General features: G+C 45.9%; 1 long non-coding RNA gene across 1 annotated transcript in view; it reads left to right on the top strand.

The window, feature by feature from the left end:
• The first annotated feature begins 364 nt into the window (after positions 1 to 364).
• LOC121724945 overlaps positions 365 to 9809 on the top strand; it is a 15281-nt gene continuing 5836 nt past the window's right edge. Inside the window, exons 1-2 of the long non-coding RNA XR_006035340.1 lie at positions 365 to 552; positions 5113 to 5115. This is a non-coding gene — a long non-coding RNA (uncharacterized LOC121724945). The remainder of the gene's footprint in view (positions 553 to 5112; positions 5116 to 9809) is intronic.

Below are 9809 nucleotides of genomic sequence, written 5' to 3'. Positions count from 1 at the left end.
AATGCTTTGTTTTTAGGTTTCAAAAGCAATTAAACTCTCAGTGCAATCAAAATCCTTGCACTGTTTATGTCAAGATAGTCAAACTGCTTTGTCTTGTCTAATGAATAATGCGTAAGGCAGCACTATTTTCTATGTGGCATAGCTATTTCAAAACGGTGTGTGTGTGTGTGTGTGTGTGTGGGGGGGGGGGGGGGGGTCAACTGCAAGACAGTGGATGTTTCAAAGTTTTTACTGTTGACAGACATTGTGACAATATAAAGTCAATACAAAGGCATTTACAGGATTGTTTAAAGGGAAAATGAAACAAAATATACAGTAAAACACCCCATGGTCACCACTGGCAGCCAAATTTACTGTAGTTAATCTTCCTATACATCCTAACATTCCTGTCTGTCAGGCAACATATGTATATGCTAAACAGACTATGACAACTAGTTCAACACATTTGCATGTAATGACAGAAGCGATGAAATAAGGCCAATTTGTTTTATGGGGTAGGACTATTCAGCATGGGACCAGTAAAGGGCATTTTTTATCCAACAGCAGACATTTGTACAAAATCAGTTGCATGGATGTACTAAAGCATTTGTTCAAGATGGGGAGAAAATGCTTTAATGATGTGCACAAGTGATAAGATGATATGGAGTTTGAACAAGCAGTTTTGAGAATTTCAATTCTGATCCGAGAAATGTGCCAAAGCGACTGAGAACTGTAAGAAAAAGTTCAGGTCATCGGGGCCACTCACTCTCCCTTTTTATAGTATGTTGGCCCACATCAACCTAGTCTATAACCACTCATTTGTGATTTGCACCGGTAAACAATGAAAATGCAATATTATACCACTTTAATCACCCCTATCTTCAGTTCAGATGTTCTGAATTGCACCAAATTTCATGTGTATGATTATTCTGACATCCTCTAGAGGTATGCCACGTTTTGTGGAAATCTGTCCATAGGGGTGTTATACGATAAATTAATGTATGTGTACATTTAGTGACTGTGTGCACCCATCAGCCTGTAGATGGTGGTGTTGAGTGTAACGGTGGTCAGGCGGTGAAGGGACTTTGGAAAAACCAAAACAACATATGCCTTCAGGCACTGGCGTACGTAAAACAGCATCCAATGCAAAGCATAACGCTTCTGATCGGGTACGGCAACAACACATGGACAAAAAGTAGCAGAGCTGCAGTACACCGTTTCTCCAAAGGGGGCTCCAAAACACCAATCTCAATACAGCTGCTTAATTACGGCGAAAATCACATACAAACACTAAACTACATTTATAACTCTGTTACACCCACCTCCCCTGAATTTCGCCAAATTCGAGCAGCAACCATACAGTATTTCTGAAGGCAAAAAGTACACTACTTTCTAAAACTAGACAGAGGGCCACCAATTACAGGACAGCCAACCACAAAGGTATCCAAAAAGGATGAAGTGGAAGAAGAGGTGCGCAAACTCTCCAACCAACCACTGGCAGTAGGGTGCCTTATACACCCCACAAGACCCATATACACTGTGTACTAAAGCCACTAGGAAAAGAGAAGAAAACAAAACAAAAACAGACAAAATTCTCCATAAAGCTAATCAGAAAGCTTGGACCACATAACATGTCACCAAACGTGTGTATGACCTCAACTCTAACTGTGTCTAATCATGAAAAATCTGAAACACTGACCTGCAGATAGCCTGCATAGACGGATGTGTGTGAACAATATCTTGCCTCGACATAGTTTGAATTAGTCTGTCAACTGGCTTGAGAATACGACCAAATCTAGACCTCACCTGTGTGGATGTACTAGGATTGTCAGACTGTGAGACATAAGCTACTGTGTCAACATTGTTCATGTCATTAGCTTTGTCTGTCTGTGTCACAACAGTCTGTCCATCAGTCTCTGTGTGTGTGAGTCCGTCTATGTCACAACTGATAGTCTGTCCATCCATGTTACTGGCAACATCTGTACTAACATCAGTGCTAGTCACAGGTCTAGAGTCAGAGGTGACAGACTGGTCTCCTGTCTGGTTTTCAGACATCTCCTCTGGGTCACTCCGAGAGACAAGAGGAGCTGATCCTGTCCCTCCACTGTCAGCTGACTCAGCTTGTGAGTGTTCCGGGAATGGTGATCGCGCAATCCACTCTACAGTTTGTCCCTCAGAATCCACTTGCTCTGGAACAGTTATGGAATCAGATCCAACTCTCTCTGTCTGTATTCGTCCCATCTGCGCTCCCTGAGATCCCGGGCTAGAAATCAGATCATCACAATCCTCACTCATGTCATCACGCAAAGAACCTTGTCTCACTACTGACGTAGAGTCATCACTTGGGTTTGACCGCTGAAAAGAAGACGAGACTGAGTCAGAGATCACACTTGTGTTTTCGACAGGCAGGAAATTCACCAACATTAACAGATTACGGTGGACGACTTTCTCCTGTCCAGTGACTGTGTCACGTATCCTGTAAGTGTGTGTTTCAGTGTTCCTGTCAACTACAGTGTACACAGTGGATTCCCAGCGATCTGCAATCTTTCTCTTTCCTCTTTCCTTCTTGTTAGCCACCAATACACGGTCACCAACGTCAATGGTAGGGCCCTTAACTCTCTTGTTGTAGATCTCAGTGTGACGGTGCTGTTCTTTCCTGACATGTTCCTGAGCTATTAACATAGCATCTTTTAGATCTTTCGTCAGAGATGCCACATACTTGTCATAACTGACCACAGCCGGATCATTCAGAACAGTACGGAAGAGGACATCAACTGGCAGACGAGGAGTACGTCCAAACATCAAATAAAAAGGTGGGTATCCAGTTGTCTCATGAACTGAGCTGTTGTACATGAATGTGAGGGTCTGAAGACGTCTCGGCCAGTTGGCTTTTGTGTCTGGAGCAAGTGCACGGATCATATTGCCAAGGGTCCTATTAAAACGTTCCACACTCCCATTACCCATAGGGTGATAAGGGGTGGTGTGTGATTTCCTAATACCAGAGACTCTAAGTAGCTCGCTGATCAGTTGACTCTCGAAGCTGGCTCCTTGGTCACTGTGGATACGTTCTGGAAACCCAAATACACAGAAAAACTTGTCCCAGAGGACTCTCGCTACCTGCTTTGCTGACTGATCTTTGCAGGGGAATGCCTGGGCCATTCTTGTAAAGTGGTCGGTCACCACTAGCACGTCGACCGATTTGTTCCTTGCATCCTCCGCTGACCAAAAGTCAATACAAACAAGCTGTAGTGGCCTGGTGGATGTGATGCTTTCCAAGGGTGCCCTGCCAGCAGGTTCGGCTGTCTTGCTGACGATGCAACGCCTGCAGTTGCGGACATAGTCTCTCACATCCCTGTCAAGACTAAGCCAAAAGAACCTCTGCCTGGCCAGCCCAAGACTTCTGAACTGACCCTGGTGACCGGCATCGTTGTGAACACCTCTCAGGACAACAGCTTTAAGTGACTCAGGGACTACGTACTGGTGACGCTTTGACTTTGTGGTCTGGTCTCTTGAAACTCTGTAGAGTATCCCATTGCTCACAACAAGCTTCTCCCAGTGCTTCAAGTATCTCAAGACTGTGACTGATTCTTTTACTCGCTCTCTCCTGGAGGGTCTGCGACGTCTTTCCACATAATACAAGACTCGAAAGAGGGCTCTGTCATTGAGCTGTTCATCACGAAGTTCCTTTTCTGTGTAAGCAGGCAGGGAATCCTGACCACCTGGGACCAACTGTGGGACATGGTGCAAAGCGGCAACAGCACGGGTTCTTGCTCCAGTCTCCCACTCACTGTGCGACTGCAGGACAGCAGATATATCGTCCATAGCAATGGACTGAGCGTGAACACACAAGGTAGCAGACATACTCCCAACACAATCATCACCTTGCCGTGGATTCCCATTACGGGCACTGGAGCAGCGAAAGGTGTCTTGAACAGAGTCACTTGTCAAACCTTGGACCTCAGAGAGAAGTGTGGTATAAGGCTCCTGAAGTAATCTGAGACTGACTCTCTCTTTCACAAAAGGCACACGGCTCAGGGCATCGGCAACAACATTCTGTGGACCTGGAACATACTTGATATCAAAGTTGTAGCCGGCTAGCTTGGCCACCCAACGTTGCTCACAGCAATCCAACTTAGGCTTTGTCATGATGTGAGTCAACGGATTGTTGTCTGTCCATACCGTGAACACATGACCCTTCAACCAGTGGCTGAACTTGTCACAGATGGCCCACTTCAACGCCAAGAATTCTAAACGGTGTGCAGGGTAATTCTTCTGAGACTGAGAAAGTGACTTGCTCGCAAATGCGATGGGCCTTGCCCTGGTTTCTCCCTCCTTGACCTGTGATAAAACGGCGCCAATACCATCAAGAGAAGCATCTACAGACAACATGAACGGGCGGGTGAAATCAGGGTGAGCAAGGACAGCTGTTTCGGCCAGTGACGATTTTAGTTTCTGGAAAGCTTGCTCCATGTCAGGGGTCCAGTCAACAGCACTCAACTTCCTGCTCTGAGACCTGTGTTTACTCATCAGCTTCTGCTTACTTTTTCGTTTCTGGCCTGACAACAGAGAGAAGAGGGGCTTAGCGATGGCTGAGTAATTGGGTACAAAGTGTTGGTAGTAATTGATCATTCCCAAAAAAGACCTGACCCGTTTCGCTGAGGGAGTCACACCGTCTGCTTCCATTAGGTCAGCACTTGTCACATTCATGATGCCCTCAACCTTACTGGGATCAGTTGACACACCAGTTTCATCGACTATGTGCCCAAGGAACTTCACAGACTTTCGGAGGAAAAAGCACTTCTTGGGGGCTAACTTCAGGTTGTGGCTACGCAATCTGCTAAACACCACCCCCAAACGTTGCAGAGCAGTCTCTTCATCAGGAGCAAAGACAAGCAAGTCATCTAAGTAGCAAAGCAAGCTCAAATAGTTCTGATCTCCAAAAATGCTAGTCATCATGCGCATAAAACTGCCAGGGCTATTGCAGAGACCTTGTGGTAAACGATTGTACTCATACAAACCCATTGGAGTGGTGAAGGCAGAGTACTTTTTGTCATCTTCATGCAATGGCATGTTATAGAACCCAGAAGTCAAATCCATAGTACTGAAAAGAGCGTTTCCCCCAAGTGCTGCTAGGCAGTCAGCCTGATGAGGGAGAGGGTGAGCATCTTTAAAAGTTCGCTTGTTCAACCAGCGAAAGTCTGTACAGATACGAAGATCCCCATTCTTTTTCCATACGAGGACTAATGGAGACGCATATTCACTGGTGGACTTCCTAATGATTTCTCTCTCTTCCATCTCATTCAACACTTGGCGCAGCTTCTGATATTGACTCGGGGGCACTCGCCTGAAAGGGAGTCGGAATGGCCTGCGATCTGACAGGTGAATACGATGGACAAAATCCTTTGCCTCTCCACAATCCAGATGATGACGTGAGAAGATATCATTGTAGTGCACAACCAGTTCAGTCAGCTTGCCTTTACACTGCTCGGTCACATCACAGGAGTTTATGTCAATCTCACTTAATCCAACTGCCTTGAGTTTGTCATCAACAGAACATGCATCAATCTCAGAACCACTAGCTACTAGAGAACAACTGGCCATTGAGACCCCAGTGTGTGTGTCATCCATATCTTCGAGCGCAATGCAGGGAAAAACATCAGCTAACTTAGCGTTACGTCTCACCAAGACGGGTTTATCAGAAGTGTTGATCAGCTTTAACGGAAGCCATCTGTCTCCCCACAAAGACGTCACCATTCTCGCTACCAGGATTCCCCTTGGAGCTGAGCGACATGATGTGAGTTCGGCCATCACAGTGCTACCAGGAGATACAGCAGCAGACTTGGGTAGCTTTCCCCACATCAAGTACTCACGACCAGGTTCAAGGCACACAGCTGAGTTGCTTCTCACAGTGCCTATCTTGCAGGGAACTTCCTCACCTCTCCAACGGTCCACACCAGCAAGCATGGAGAGGAACTGTTCAGATTCTGAATCACCAGCAGGACAAGGGGCAGACACAGCTTTCCAATAGGCATCACACTGCTTATATTGACGAAGAACATGCTTGATAACATTAGTGCCTAATATCATTTCATCATGCTGGCCCTGGACAACAAGAGTAGGAACTATGATCTTGCAGCCATACACCTCCATCTGCAGATAGACAGCTGACTTAGGCATGACGTGACGGCCACCACAGCCAATGAGGACAACATCTGTACTGAACTGATCATGTTCTGTGAAAGCTCCAGCTTCTCTAAGCTTCAATTCCGCAGTTTCACTGATAGTACAAGCCATAGAGCCACTGTCTAGCATAGCGTTCAGGGTCACTGTATTACCAATCATCACAGGAGTATAGAAAAGACTGTCACTGCCGACAACTTTGTGTATATTCTGAAAGACAACAGTTTGAGCGTCATTACAAGCAATCTTGCTCATTGCGTAAACAGTTTCTGCATTAGAAAGATCTTCACTGCGGGAGTTTAAATCATGACCCATACTGTCTCCCTCTGAATATGAGTCAACTAGTTTCCCTTAGACTGAGGCTCAGGGGAAGACCTGGTGGGACATCCCACACGTGTGTGGCCCGGGGCAAGGCAGGTGAAACACAACTTCTCTGACATGCAATGGGTGATGGTGGTGTGTTTGCTGTCACCACAGACACGACAAGCTTTCTCACGATTACCACCCTGGAATCTTCCACCACGAGCACTGCTGCGCTGCTGCACTTTACCCATCATCTGCTCTAACATGGCCATCATACGAGACAGAATCCTATCCTCAGCCTCTTGAGTATTCTGTGATACAGCTGGTGTAGAGGCACACAAGGGGGGACATGGAGTCTGATGTGAGGCGTGGCTCTGACTTGAAACTGTGACAGAGGGGGGACGCTGCGGGTGAATAGGGACTGGAGCAGTAATGAGGGTGGGGCATTGAGTGTGACACTGCTCAGGCACAGGCTGACTGTATGCCGCTGGGTTAGACTGCATGTTAGCAAGGGTGGTGGTGTGGCTCTTTACCCGCACATCTGCACAGGCTCTTCCAGAGGCCCTTAGCTCCCTCTGATAATCATCAATTCTCAACTGTATGTCACGAGCACTCCACTCGTGAATGGGCTTACACCTAAAGATAGAGGAGAGTTCTGGGTCGGGACAATGCTTGACAAACATACGCGCCACCTCTTCACCGGAATTCTCCATCCGCCTACCTTGTCTGCTGAGGCCTTCATCAGCCAGATCAGCTGCTCTGTTCACTCTCAACCAGTAATCAACTGGGCTCTCACCAGGTCTGGGCAGGGTGGAGTAAAAATCTGCTAGTGGGAGACATGAGGACACATCACTGAAATACTGGAGGAGAATATCATAAATGAGGCCAGGGTTCTGTTTCACATCGAGAGTCTGATCACTACGCAGGGCAACCTTCACAACATCTCTCGCTTTGCCCATCAACTTCCCCATGATCTCTTCTGCCTGCTCATCCACAGGGCACCGCTGCTTTCTCAGATAAGCTTTAGTCATGTCGATCCAGTCCTGGACTGGATATTTGTCAGAACCGTCACCTCTGAACAACTTAGGCTCTTTGTCTGATTTTACATGTACAGTAACGTGTGAGTCTGTCTGTCTTACAGTACTAGTGTCAGTGCCTGTATGTGTAGGTGATGTGTTCTGCATGTGTGCGATGTGATGTGCAGGGGATGAGCCGCCCTGGTGTTCACTGCTAGTATTCACTACGCCAGCAGACATTAACTTGGCTACAATAGACTCACCAATTTGGGCACCTAACTGTCCCACCAAGCTTGTGAGGTGGTTAATGGCGGCAGAATCAATACTGCTGGGTGTGGATGTGAGAGGACCCTCCCCCATAGACTGGCCAACAGGAGTACAACCTGGATTCTGACCTGACCCTGTACCCCTACCGCTGTCAGCTAATGACTGGGAATAGCCTACCTCCCCACTATCCAACCCATGTCCAACAGTACCGCTATCAGAACCCCGCCATGCACCCCAAATACCCCTCCCTTTAGGAAGAACTGGACTAGCAAAATTATCTCCCACATTACTGTAACTATATTTCTCAGCCATAATGGCAAGTATCTGCGTTGTGTATTATCAAATGCAAAAAAAATTGATATAAGATAACAATATTAGAGAAAGTACACTGTAACTTACTGTATATCAAGGATAATAAACAATTCCCCACACTGGAATAACATAAACACAGCCCTATACTGCCTAACCATATACAAGGACAACTCTAACCACACTTGAACTCGCACACTTGAGCTGGACTTCAACGCAGCATCCACGGCGATCGGCGTCGGGCAGATCTGGGAGATCGACAGGTCACGGCACCAGTGTAACGGTGGTCAGGCGGTGAAGGGACTTTGGAAAAACCAAAACAACATATGCCTTCAGGCACTGGCGTACGTAAAACAGCATCCAATGCAAAGCATAACGCTTCTGATCGGGTACGGCAACAACACATGGACAAAAAGTAGCAGAGCTGCAGTACACCGTTTCTCCAAAGGGGGCTCCAAAACACCAATCTCAATACAGCTGCTTAATTACGGCGAAAATCACATACAAACACTAAACTACATTTATAACTCTGTTACATGAGCAAGAGTTGCCGTTACAATATGATGATGATGATGTACTTACTACATTTTTAAGGCTCACACTCACACTCTCTATCACACACACACACACACACACACACACTCACACACTCACACACACAGGCACGAATGCACACACACGCACGCACACACACCATTTCCCCACAAACACACACACTCACAAGTTAACAAACACACACACACACTGAAGCACACGCAGCACACAAAAGCAAATGCACAAATGCACACACTCATTTACATACACAACAGTTGCAAGAGTAAAGGATGGAGTAGGAAATGGACACAAATTGACAAGCGTGATTCATTTTTGCAGTGTGCAGGACTGAGCTGCGGTCATATTTTGTACCGCTAGATGATACATCTAGTTCTAAATTACGTGTCTCCTCTGTTTGGGTTGGTTTAAATCAGTGGTTCTCGAACTTTGTGTCATTCCCCACTTTGGAGGTGGGGAATTTTCAAGCTGATCCCATCAACCGAGTTTTGCCTGTCTCGTCAGCTGCATCAGGTGTTATTTGAATTCACATGTCGGGCTGTTTATGACTCGTATGTTTGTGTGTGGCTGATTTGTTTTGAATCTATTATCTGGGAGTTATTAAAGATAGGCACAAAGAAACTAATTTCCTCCTGTTCCTCGCGCCCCACCTGTCATGTCTCTATTCCCCACTAGTGGAGCCCGCCACACACTTTGAGAAGCACCAGAGAATGTCTAGTTTCAATGTAGGGGAGAACTGGGACGAACGTAATTCAGAAAGACATCGTAAAACACTGAAAGTTAATATTTTGTCACTAGCAACCTACATCTATCCTCTGCCAAATACAGTTGCATTTACAGCTCTGAACAAAACCGTTCAAGAGTTATTTAAGGAGAAGTCGAACGTGCGTTTTGTTTTATTTGTCCCTCCTGGCTGGGACGAATGAAACAGCATGGGGGACGAATGAAACATACAGCTTAAATTATGTAAACTTCCCACAATTTCAATATTTGACAAAATATCATAAATGGTACTTCAAGTATGTTATTTTAGATAGATTGCTGCTGGGCTATATGTCTTGGTTCATGTTTGTTAACAACTCATTGCCGTCATGGTGAAGCGCATATCTCGCGGTTTTGGAAATAGCATGCACTATGCCATTAATATAGCTAGAATAATGCATGTTTCAAATTATATAATGTTTCTATAGTACAAAATGTTAT

Source organism: Alosa sapidissima, chromosome 12 (genome assembly GCF_018492685.1).
Source record: "Alosa sapidissima isolate fAloSap1 chromosome 12, fAloSap1.pri, whole genome shotgun sequence".
NCBI classification, from domain to species: Eukaryota; Metazoa; Chordata; class Actinopteri; order Clupeiformes; family Clupeidae; genus Alosa; species Alosa sapidissima.
Note: the sequence above shows the minus strand (reverse complement) of the source record. Positions and strands in the feature narration are given on the sequence as shown.